General features: G+C 47.7%; 1 protein-coding gene across 5 annotated transcripts in view; it reads left to right on the top strand.

The window, feature by feature from the left end:
- The window catches only part of NFE2L2 (NFE2 like bZIP transcription factor 2), a 32026-nt gene that overhangs the window by 12236 nt on the left and 7176 nt on the right, over window positions 1–12614 (top strand). The window contains exon 1 of one of the 5 annotated variants that reach the window (XM_084798008.1): window positions 1707–1798. The exons of 3 other annotated variants lie outside the window; for them this stretch is intronic. The gene's annotated coding sequence lies outside the window, so the exon portion shown is untranslated. Of the gene's footprint in view, window positions 1–1706; window positions 1799–3293; window positions 3315–12614 lie in introns of those variants that run through there. One more of the 5 variants, XM_084798006.1, reaches the window with a different exon arrangement.

The following is a 12614-nucleotide window of genomic DNA, read 5'->3' as shown; positions in this document are numbered from 1 at the left end:
CACTTTTGGCCTCTCTGAGGTCAGTGTAACTGTCTGGTTATCTGTAGCAGTCCCGTCCTTGGCTCCCAGCCACACCAATTATGAGCATTCACCCAGGAGAAATGAAAACAGACACTCCTCTGACCTCGGCTGCAGTGTCCTGGGCTCTCCCCAGCTCGGGGCATGGCGCTATGTGCTTAACAAACTGTTTTTGTTGGGCACAATCCTATTACACCCTGTGATGGAAGGCGCTTTCTTTCAGGAGAGAACTGAGGCCTAGAGAGAGGCCGTGTAGATAGGCTGGTACGGTGGGTTTTGTGGGGGTTTTTATTGTGGAATATGGCGCTGGTGTGTCAGTACAATAAACAGCAGTGGGCCCTGGCACACACGCATACTCAACAACTGGTAGCTACAGTTGTACCGTCTTTCTTTCTCCGGAGCATTTAGGTGCGTAGCAATGTGAGGTTTCCCTTGAAGACCAGATTCCTCCTCCCTGTGCAGCCTCCTCAGAGCACAGGCTTACCTGCTCTGTTGTATTCTTGGCCGTAAATGTCCTGTTTTGTTTGTTTGTTTGTTTTTTGTTTTTTTCTGCAGCCTTCCTTATACATTCCCTGACCTTATTATATGGGGCCTGGTTAGAAACTGAAGTCTCCTGAGACTGAAAAGCAACCCCTGGCCCGGCCTTTCAGGTACCTCGGCGCAACAAAGGCCACACAAAGACCTGGGCAATCTCCAGCCTGTTGCTGGATCCCTTGTCATTCACACAGAGTGCCTTCCAGGCCTGTCTCTTCCCTTGCACAGGAGCTTATTACTGGGGGATCCTGGCCTAGGAACCTAGTGTCCTGTCAGTATAGCAGGATGGAGAAGCTGGGCGAGTGAACCTCGGTGAGTTTGGAGAAAGGCTAAATCCAAATGCAGACGGAGCCAACCTCTCCCCTGTCATCTCCTCACCTCCACCCTTCTTTTTCCAGACAGGGTTTCTCTGTGTAGCCTTGGCTGTCCTAGACTACTCGCAGTGTAGACCAGGCTGGCCTTGAACTCACAGGGATCCACCTGCCTCTGCCTCGCAAGTGCTGGGATTAAAGGCGTGCACCACCACTGCCCAGCACCTCCACCCTTCTATAAAGGCTTTAAGGCATTGTCTTGTCGTCCAAAATAACCTTGGCCTTTATGAAAGTCAGAGCAGTGAAGAAAAAGAAAACCTCATGGCACCACTGAACGGCACTTACTGTTTTTGCCATGCAGGTGCTGGATACAGAAACACACTATGGCCTCACCTTCTATTTTTCATCCAGTGGCCAAACCCAGAAGCCTAAAAACCAGCTGCTTTCACAGTCACTGTCATTGCTACAGGAGATAGATTTATTAATAGTTGCTGCCACACCCTGGCCTTCTCCTTTATATTTTAAAGACGCATTTACATACTTTCTTCATACAAAAAATCATTCTATGAAGAGGGGCATTATCTTGGCTTTTTGTTGTATTAGACCTCACTGTGAGGGTAAGTGGGTGGGCACCATCACCCACTTTGGGGGTTGCCCAAGTCTTCCAAGCTATACTGTGCAGTCCATTTGCCTAGCAGCCTCTCCATAGAAGGGCACTGAGGAGTTCAAGCCGGTGGTCCAGAGTGGGCGGTCACTGCCTCCTTTCATCTCACCGTGGCGGTGTGGTAGGTGTGTTCGCTGGCAAAAGTACTAAAGCTCTTGTGCTTCCATTTCTTCCTCTAGAGTGAGGATGACACACTGGCCCCTTGGTGGATTGCTGTGCGTGCAGACGAGGCCGTACAAGTTTTGGAACAAGCTTTTTGAGCATGTAGAAAGTATGTGATCGGTGGCGGCCATTTCTGTTGCAGTGTAAAGCCTGCTTTATTGGGACCTAGAACTATCCATGTTGTGACCTTCCGTTCTCCAGGCTCAGTGTGACCAGTGTCTCATACAACCACACAGTGGATTTCTTATAATGTACTTTTACGTGTGGGTGTTTTGCCTCTGTGTATGTCTGTGGACCACATGCGCCTGGCCAGCATCCAGAGAAAGCATGGGCATCCCTGGGAGTAGACTTAACAAACGGTTGTGAGCCGCCATGTGGGTTCTGGGTTGAGAGTAGCAAGTGCTCTTAACCACTGGGTTAACTGTCTCCAGTCCCTAATAATCCTGTTTAATAAATTGTTTTATAACAGTTAGCAACCACAGTGAGTACCATAATGCATTTTTAGATGCATAGTTGGACTATAATTTCCAAGCTCAGGCTTAGTTTGTTTGGAACAGAGACCCTTATTTCAGTCTGTTCTTCACCTGGTCTCCTGGTCTGTATAGTAACCATGGTAACCATCTCATCTGTAAGTTGTGATTCACACTAGCCTTTTGAGATCATTGCTAACGGATATCTAGCGTGGTTTGGAAGGGGCTGATGTCCACAACTGTAGCCCGGGGAAGTGTATGCCACACAGAAACACCTGCTTAGACATAGAGGACTTATGGCTGCTGCAGAGCTGCCCTGTCCTCTGAAGAGTGCTGGGGCCCATAGTGGAGGTGCCGCAGAGCAGTGCTCCACCATGGCAGTCACTAGCCACTTTGCAGTCTTGACATGTGACAAGTGAAACCAGGAAGCTGGAGTTTTCATTTTAATGAACTCGACATTTACAAAGAGCAGAAACTACTTGTCTATTTAATAGGCCTCAGGCAGTCCCCCATAGCTCAGGAGTTGGGGCTTGTAGTCAGGCCTTTGTAGGACTGCATTTCACACTGTGTTGTTGGGTCGGCTTATTGTCATGTACTTCAGTGTGTTTACCATTTTTAGTATCAGTAAATTCTGTTAACCTGTTAAAATACTATTTGAGCAAATGAGATTAAATACGCTCTTCAAATTAAATTCACTGTTTTCATTGTTTTTTTGTAATTGTGTCTTAAACTGCAAACAGTATCATTACATATGTTATCCACAGATTTCTTATACAGTTGCTTTAGAACATGCGGTAAGCTAAAATTAGTGTATGTTAATTTTACACTAAAAGTTAATTTTCAGCTGTATTTTGGATATCATAAAATCAGAAACACTTAGCAGAAGGCATTTTAGCTGGAGAGATGGCTCAGAGGTTAAGAGTACTGTCTGCTGTTTCAGAGGTCCCGAGTTCAATTCCCAGCAACCACGTGGTGGCTCACAGCTATCTGTAATGTGATATGGCGCCCTCTTCTGGCCTTCAGGTGTACATGGAGGCAGAACATTGTGTACATAATAAATAAATAAATGTAGAAGAAGAAGAAGAAGAAGAAGAAGAAGAAGAAGAAGAAGAAGAAGAAGAAGAAATCTTCCGATCCAGCCCCACTCTCTTGCAGGTGCAGAAAGCCAGGTGCAGGTTTCTGTAAGTTGATGGTGCCCAGTTTCAGAAAGGGCCTGAACCTGGTCATAATTACAGTGACTCAGCAGCTCAGTGGTCCGGGGCCTCATCTTCTGTTACAAACAGAAAATAGGTCCCTAGAAAAGACAGTATTGCAGGTGGAAAGGAATGTGGCTGCTGTGCCTCCCAGCGAAAAGACACTGTGCTCAATAGGTGTGCACTGCATGTGTCATTCTTGGGCAATGAAATAACACTTTCATGAGCAATAATGTTAATATTCCCACACTTTGTGTGATCTCCACGCTGGAAAACTCTATACTGGTTTTCCTATTTTAACTCAAGTCTTTTCCTTCCAAAGCCAGAGATGTTTTGTTTTTCGAGACAGGGTTTCTCTGAGTAGCCCTGATTGTTCTGGGAGCTTGCTCTGTAGACCAGGCTGGGGAAGGCAGGCCTCCTTGGAAGGGTGCAGGGTCCGTGGAGGCCCTATCCGATCAGATGTCAGCTGTGATTCTGGTCACAGGATTTCACAGGCTATTAATTTAGCTTCACAGATAAGTCCCATACAGCAAGTCCCAGTCGAAACAAAGTAGGGTTTCAAAACCCCAAAACAAGAACAAACAAACAAAAAGCAAAGACCTGCTCAGTGACATAAGGCCTGTCACCAGCTCTCCACTTACCATCCTGAGCCCCGGGTTGGGGCTGTGACCTCAGATCACAGTCAGTTGCGTGTTCTAAATGTCAGTCAGTGGCCAACAGACAGGCGCAGACACTGTCTTTGGAAGGATCCCTTTTCTGGACTTGCCGACTTTCTTCTGTGTTTTGTCTTCAGAAGTCTGAGGCGGCTGGTGGTGCCTGCTGCGCTGGAGTGTGGCTATGGATAAGACTTGGCCCACCTGCTCTGTCTTTGTACACTGCAGCCTCTGCGTTTTGTCCCTGTGGCTGTGCAGGCAGCGAGGCAAGATCTTGGCTAGAGCCCGGCTGGGCACAGGCTCGTTCAGAACGCGCTGGCTAATTCTCCTACAGGAGGAGTTTACTCTGTTCTGTACTCTCACTTCATTGTTAAAAGTAAGAAAGACACGCTTTCAGAGCACAGGAGGCCCCGTACAAACTGCGTGTGCATTTATGTGTTTGTGCTCTGCCACTGAGTCACACCCAAGCCCCGGTGTCTGTTTATTGAGTGGGTACCACATTCCTGTGTGATGGAAGATACAGAGTTGCTGAGTTGGGAAAGGTGAGGAATTGGCACCCCCACTGGTGGGAGTGCAAATGGCACAACCTCTGTGGAGGGCCATTTGGCAGTATTGATAATAATTAAGATATGCTGGGTAAGTGTGGAAACGTGTCTGCAGTTCTCAGGAGGTCAGGGTCATCCTCAGCTACATTATAAGATTGAGGCTATCCTGGGCTATATTATATAAGACTTTTAAAGCGGGGAGGTGTTGGTGTAGTGGCACATGCCTCTAATCCCAGCACGAAGGGAGGCAGAACACCCCTAAAAAGACAGCACGGAAAAGATACTGACTTGAAAAGATTCATTTGAACATCAAACTTCCTTAGGCAGCTCAGATGCTCAGGTCCCATTGCTGTGTCACCTGTGTTGGGTAGACAACCAGAGGGCAGACCGCCAAGTGCTGGTTTCCATATATGTGTGCGTGCGTGCGTGTATGCGTGAATGTATATGCACCATGTGCTTGCACTTCCCTCAGAAGCCAGAAGCAGCTGTTGGATCCTCTGGAGCTAGAGTTAACAAACAGTTGTGAGCCACCTATATGGATGCTGAGAACTGAAGCTGGGTCTTTTGGAAAAGCAGTGAGTGCCCTTAACCACTGAGCCATCTCTCTATACCACATTTTTGCCTAGCAAGTTGCCATGGTGCCTGAGCATGTGGAAAATACATCCCCCGTCAGAATCAGAAGTTCATGGCTGGAGTCCTAGCTCCAAGTGATTTGAGAGATGTAGCTCCTCCCCCAAAGCTTCAGTGTGCTCATTAAACAGTGAAGATGAGCTGGGCATGGTGGTGCATGCCTGTAATCCCAGCACTTGGGGAGACAGAGGCAGGTGGCTCTCTCTGAGTTGGAGGCCAGCCTCGTCTACAAATGCAGGCCAGGACAGCCAGGGCTGCAAGAGAAACCCTGTCTGAAAAAAGCCCCCCCCCTCCCAAAAGAAAACATGGTAGTGTCTGGGCTTCCCCACTCACACGGGAAGATTTCAGAGTTAGCCTTAGGGGCTGGAGAGGTGGTTAAGGGTGACTGCTGCACACCTATGGGGACCTGAGTTTAGAGTCCAGCACTCACTTAACAATCTGGCAAGGTCTGTGCGTGTCTGTAACCCCAGTGTCTTGGAGTATCAGCGGAGCTTGCTGGCTGCTAGCCTGGCCAAAAATCATGAACCCCAGCATTCAGGAAGAAACCCTGCTTCAAAGTGGTAAGGACCTCCTCCTCTGACCTTCACTGGCATGCATTGGCACATGCACCCACACACAAAAACACACGGAAAGGTTTTTTTAAACACAAAAGCATGCTGGTTTGTGACTCCTCGTGTCTTTAATCCCAGCCCTCGGGAGGCAGAGAAAGGGTGGATCCCTGAGTTGGAGGCCAGCCTGGTCTACTGAATGAGTTGCGGGACACCTAGAGAAACATTGTCTTGAAAACAAACGACCAAACAACCCACCCCCAAAACAAACCAAACAAAAAGCTTATTGAAAAGGCATACTGAAGTAGAGGTGTGCTCTCTCTCTCTCTCTCTCTCTCTCTCTCTCTCTCTCTCTCTCTCTCTCTCTCTCCCTCTCCCTCCCTCCCTCCCTCCCTCCCTCCCTCCCTCCCTCCCCCCTTCCCTCCCTCTCTCCCACCCCCTCGCTTTCTTCTCCCCCCCACAGCTTGGTGAAAATGATAGGACTGAGAAGTAGAGATGGTTTTACAGTTCTTTGCCCTCCACCCCTAGGCAAGTTACCTCACCCTCTTTGCAAAATGAGAGGACGTGTCTAGGTGACTCTGGCAGCCCTTGTGGTGGTGGTAGCCTGCCCTGAGTGTGTGGAATAAACAGTGGTTCCCATGTGATCTGAGTCACAAGTACCAAAAAGTCCAGATGCAAGGAGGAAGTCCCCGGGGATGAGAATTTTCCTTGAGCTAGAGAATTGGAGCCCTTTTTTGGTGAGTGTGTTGGGGGGGAGGTGCTGCACACACAATTGAGAACAAGAAAAATACTGGCACTGTCAAGCAGGAAGACCAAGAATACAGGGTTGGAGCTGGGTTGACTTTTGTGTGCTCTTCATTGCGTGAGTTAGTAGCTTTTTGGTTTTGTGTTTCGGGTTGTTTTTGAGACAGCCTTGCTCTGGCCCAAGTTCTTGCCTCAAACTCATGAGCGTCTTTGCTGCAGCCTCCGAGCACTGTGATTACAGGTGTGTGTACCAGGCCTGACTCAGGCGGGGAATGCAGACTTTACCCTCGTTATGTTCAGGGTGTTGATGGTCACGGCTGCTCTACTTGGTGGCAGTCACTGCTGCTGTCGTGTCTCTGCAGATTTGGTGGCAGCTGCCTGTGCTGCTCATCGTGACTCATAGTGGGGTCACAGACCGCTAGTCTTGACCGCCCCTTTTTAACCATCACTTTCGGACAGGAGTTTGAGGCCTTAGTGCTTACTACTTCACAGGACGTTGCTTGCTCCTGGTGTCTTCAGGAAAATTGGGCTGACACAGAGGTTAGCATGCCCTTATAGAGACCACACACAAATTTGTGAGGTTTTCCTTATACTTTATAGAGTGAAAAAGAAATTCAAGCCAGGTGGTGCCCGCCTGTAATCCTAGCACTCCGGGAGGCAGAGGCAGGTGGATCATTGTGTAACTGAGGCCAGCCTGGTCTACAAAGGAGTCCAGGACAGCGAGGAATACACAGAGAAACCCTGTCTCAAAAAAGAAAGAAAGAAAGAAAGAAAGAAAGAAAGTCATACTTGGCAGAGGGGGAAGGGGTGTCACGTGCCTGTAACTCCCAGCACTCGGGAGGCACAGACAAGTGGATCTTGACTTCGAGGACATCCAGGGCTACACAGAAAAACTCTGTCTGGGGGTGGAGATCATACTTTGAAAAAGCTCACAGTTTTAAAAACTTAGAAAAAGGAAACACTTTTAAAGTGTTCTTTGTGGTCTAAATATAATTCAGTACCTTATATTCACATCTCAAATCCCTCGGCACCACTGCCATCCACACAGCCATGTCGTCTGAAGATCCAGGGTTTGCCTGCCTGCAACAGCCCTTACCCATCCCTCCAGTCTAGGAGGACCTGTCTTGATTGTCGTTATTTTTAGCTAATTGTTAAGTCGTTAGACTTGCAAATGACGTTGAAGATTAAACTGGATAGTTTGGCTTGGGGACCCTAAAAGAGTATGAAGGAGCCTGAAGTGTTTAGAAGCATTTGAGACCTCCGTTCCTCGAGTGTACCCTGTCAGAGAGGCCAGCCGTGGAAACAGCAAGGCGCTGAGCTGCCTGCCTGGTCTGCGGACTTTGTTTCCACTCAGGTGAAGTAGGTCAAGAAGATGGAACCAGTGACCCTGAAGGTCCTTTTGGTGATGACGTGTGCATGTCATTCTGACAGGAACTGAAGAGCCCTCAAGTGCTCTCTCTGCATGGCTCGCTCCTTCAGAATCAGACACCTGTATCCTAAAGATTGTTTGTCACATGGAGATTCTCTCCTGACAGTAGTGGTAACGCCTAACCCTGTCCTGCTCTAACACAGCCATCTAAGTCTTACACACCAAGTGTGTAACTCTTACACACCAAGTGTGAGACTTCCCTTGGAGAAGTCAGAGCCAGTAGGTTCCACAGCAGGTGGGGTTACCCACTGTTTAGAAAGAAACCAAATGTCCTTGGTGATTTCATTGTGGCCACATTACAGCTATGCCTCCGGAGAAAGTCTGGTTCTGGCTGCCTTCGCTTTCCAGTTTTGCACTGTCTTGCATCATGCATTGCAGGTCATGGACAGCGTAATGGGTTTCCAGTAAGCTGGCCGGATCGAATTTCTTAGATTGAGTGAGTCATTGCTAAGAACCTTGCGTGAGAGCAGGAAGCAGCCCATGGAAGTTTCTGCACTTGCTAACCTGCCAAATTGGGGAAGCAGACCACTTTCTAGCCTAAACAGAGCGGACGATGTTTCCACAGCCTTGAGAGTGGCACGTTGGTGATCTAGGCTTTAACCGTGCGAGGTTACTCGTTCTCCGTATGATTTTGGAGTTTTCCTTTCTTTCTTTCTTTCTTTCTTTCTTTCTTTCTTTCTTTCTCCCCCCCCCCTTTCCTTTTTGGTTTTTCCAGACAGGGTTTCTCTGTGTACCACTTTGTAGACCAGGCTGGCCTTGAACTCACATCAGTGTGCTTGCTTCTATCTCTCAGAGTGCTGGGATTAAAGGTGTGCGCCACCCCACGCTTGGCCCGATTTTGAGAGTTTTGGTTTGGTTTGGTTTTGGTTTTCTGGGGGTGTTTGTTTGTTTGTTTGTTTGTTTGAGATAGGGTTTCTCTGTGTAACAGCCTGGCTGTACTGGACTCACTTGGTAGTCCAGGCTGGCCTTGAACTCACAGAGATCCACCTGCTTCTGCTTCCCAAGTACTGAGATTAAAGGTGTGTGCCACTGTGCCCAGCCCGATTTTGGGAGTTTTGATGTGGTGGAAATCTCTAGTTGCTGACTAGTGAGGGAGGGTTTCTGTAGGAGGAAATCTTGGGTTAGTTTGTGTTGAGTGTTAGAAGTCGGCCAAGTATAAATGAGTTGCTTACCCGGGTCTTTCTAATGCTGCGGTGGTCACAGACATTAACAGCAGTGTTTGTACGTGATTTAGGTGGCTGTAGGGTCCTCTTTGACTCCTCAGCCTCTGTTCTGTGTTTTAACTAGTCTGTATATTTTAATCACCTATCTCACAGAACTAGCACAATTAAGAGTTACAAAATTAATGCACTAAAATCAAAGTGCTTGGCATAGTGCCTACTCTCATGATGGGTGGGCCTTTCTTCTGCCACCTCTGGAATTTTTGTTGGAAAACAGTTGGCATTGCATTGTCTACCAGGTAATGCAGTGTGGGACAGGAGCCTTGGAGAAATGAATGAATTTAGAAGTACATCAGCCGGAAGTAAGGTAGATTTTTAAGACACATCTGCCTGGAGTAATTTTGCTTTGTTTATTAAGCATGACCACAGAGTAGCACCTTGTAAATGAAGGTTGCCTGCGCTGTTTACCCAATTCTTTTTGGTTTTTCGAGACAGGGTTTCTTGTTTGCCCAGTTCTTAGGGTTCAGGCCTGGCCCTCATTGCATTTACAGTTTCTGATAGCTCTCGTCTGGATGCCTTTTGGGCTGTAGAACATGAGTCATGCTCTCCACTTGGTTTTATTCAAAAGTATTTAGAAATTGTCTTTCTTTGGGGGGGTGAAGGGGTGGAGGATGACTAAACCAGGTTTATCTTCTAGGTGAATAATATACTCACCTGGCCACCAGGTGAGGTATGTGACGGGACAATTTAACAGGTGTTTCTCACTCCAAGATTTCTAGTAATTAATATTTGCATGAAGCACAGAGAAGTATTCCAACGACTTTTGGAACATGTGTATTTCGATGTGTGTGTACACCTGTGTGTACCCCAGCATTTGGGAGGTTATATTTCCTTTTTCATTCATTCATTCTTTCTTTTCTTTTTCTTTCTTTTTTTGTTTTGTCTGTTTTTTGTTTTTCGAGACAGGGTTTCTCTGTGTAGCTTGGCTGTACAAAATGGCTTTTGTTGACCAGGCTGGCCTCGAACTCACTGAGATCCGCCTGCCTCTGCTTCTGCAGACATGCGCCATGGCAGCTGGCTTCAAGGTCTCCATTTACCTGTGTGGAGTAGCGTGAGTTGGTTATCCAGCTGTGGCATTCCATGAAGCCTGTGGTGGACCATCCAGACAGCAAAGATTACTACACATTTCCAGTAGAACTTTTTCTTAGCCAAGATGGCTACTTAACATGAATTGTCCAACATTTTGTTTCTTACTGTCTCTTGTGTAAGCTAAGTTTGTAGCAGAATTTGGAACACACTCAGGAATCAGTAAAGCACAAAAACTTGAGACAGTAAGTGACAGGCAGCGTTTGCCCCTCACCCCAGCACTTGTGTCACCCGTGGGCAGCTTTTCCAGTCTAAGGAAATGCCTGTTGGAATGCTGCGTTGTTCCCTGTCCTTTTCGTCCCCAGACTTCCCTCCTGGGGGACCCGCGGGGTGGAGGTCTGGCAGCTAGCTGCTCTTCAAAGCTTAGCCTTTGAGCATTTTAGTTCTCCTTAGGCACTTCCCTTCTGCTGTGTGCTGCCGTGTTCTCACTTGTTACCGGCTCCGCCCTAGTGTTTCCTCTTAGATGAGGGTTAGGCTTCACAGAGCAGTGGGGCAGGGACTGGTCTTTGTGGTATAAGTCATGCGCCAGTCACAGGGCTCCCTACAGGAAATGCTCGGTGCTTTGGTCATTACAGAAAATAGCTGTGGCCTCCCAGGCAGAGCTTTAGGTTCACAGACTTCTGTATAATGCTTTTGTCCAGAGTAATGCTTTGAGTGGTTCCTACAGGTCATGGTGGCACAGGACGATTGTTGTGAGCATGAGGCCATCTTGGGCTACAGTATGAAATCTTGTCTTCAGATGGAAAAACATCAGATTTCAGACATTTTCTTTCTGAAACATGAAGAAATCTAAAACAGCAAAGCATGTTAGGCACAAGGAGAAACTCACCGCTGCTGCCTTCTGATGAGGATGGGCAGCCAGGCCTGTGACCGTATCACTCTGAACATAGCCAGTCTGTTTTGACAGTTAGCAGGATCAGCCACGGCTTGTACTCTGATGGGAGAATGTATGGTATTTGGGGACTCAAAAGTAGAAAAGTTGCTCAAAATTCAGCTTGTTTTTACTTTTTATTTCTTACTTATTTTTTGGTTTTGGTTTTTGTTTTTCCAGACAGGGTTTCTCTGTGTAGCCTTGGCTGTCCTGGACTCACTTTGTAGACCAGGCTGGCCTGGAACTCACAAAGATTCACCTGCCTCTGCCTCCTGACTGCTGGGATTAAAGGAGTGTGACACCCATCTCACCAGCTAGTTTTTTTTTTTAAACCAGGGGTTTTTTTTTCCCCTCTTTCTTTCTTTTTTTTTCACACAAGTGCAGAGAACTTCTGGAACTCTTTGAAGTCTGTGGGTGCCACTGTGATCACACTGAGTGTTCTCTGACCCACTGGTATCAGATGATAGGCAGGTATCGATGGCATATGCTTTCATCGAGAGATGAAGGCAAAAGATCAGGTCAAGGCCGTGTCCTGATTTGCTTTTGACTATGTCTCAAATCCTTTAAAAACAGAGACAACAAAACTACATGCTAACCTGTCTCAAGGAAGGACCTAGATAGAAGCTTTGTCATGGCATCCTCCCTGATCTTGAAAGGATTACTCTGTTCGGTTCATCCCTGTGTTATTGTAGAGCCCACAGTTCCGTTGTTATTCATTGGCTTGGAGTTTGGTCTTGGTTTCAGCGGGTCGCCTATCAGTGTGACCATTTGTAACACTTGCTTATTTTATACTTATAAAGAAATTTGTCTCATTTGGGAGCCATCTCTGATGAGGTAGGAGAGCAATTAACACCCTCTGAAATGTTGAAGCATTGTCATTTAGCAGAAACAAGAAAACATAATTGTAGTAAAGTCAATGCTTGACGTGATCGAAACTGGTCATTTTAGAGTCAGTTCCATTAGAAATTGTCCTCCGATCCTTAAGGGCTGGGTCCTAGGGATGCTGAGAAAGTCAGACGCGTGAGCAGATGGGCCACCAGAATTTATTTCAGCCCATGTTTGTACAGAATTGGAACTGGTGGTTTGGTGGTGGTGATGGCTGTGGTGGTGGTGGTGATGCTGTGGTGGTGGTGATGCTGTGGTGGTGGTGATGCTGTGGTGGGGTGGTGATGGCTGTGGTGGGGTTGGTGATGCTGTGGTGGGGGTGGTGATGGCTGTGGTGGGGTTGGTGATGCTGTGGTGGGGGTGGTGATGGCTGTGGTGGGGGTGGTGATGGCTGTGGTGGGGGTGGTGATGGCTGTGGTGGGGTTGGTGATGCTGTGGTGGGGGTGGTGATGGCTGTGGTGGGGTTGGTGATGCTGTGGTGGGGTGGTGATGGCTGTGGTGGGGGTGGTGATGGCTGTGGTGGTGATGGCTGTGGTGGTAGTGGTGATGGCTGTGGTGGGGTGGTGATGGCTGTGGTGGTGATGGCTGTGTTGGGGTGGTGATGGCTGTGGTGGGGGTGGTGATGGCTGTGGTGGTGGTGATGGCTGTGGT

This window comes from Acomys minous (assembly GCF_964271855.1).
Source record: "Acomys minous genome assembly, chromosome: 10".
Taxonomy (NCBI): domain Eukaryota; kingdom Metazoa; phylum Chordata; class Mammalia; order Rodentia; family Muridae; genus Acomys; species Acomys minous.
The sequence above is the reverse complement of the archived record's forward strand: the minus strand, read 5'-3'. Positions and strand labels throughout refer to the sequence as shown.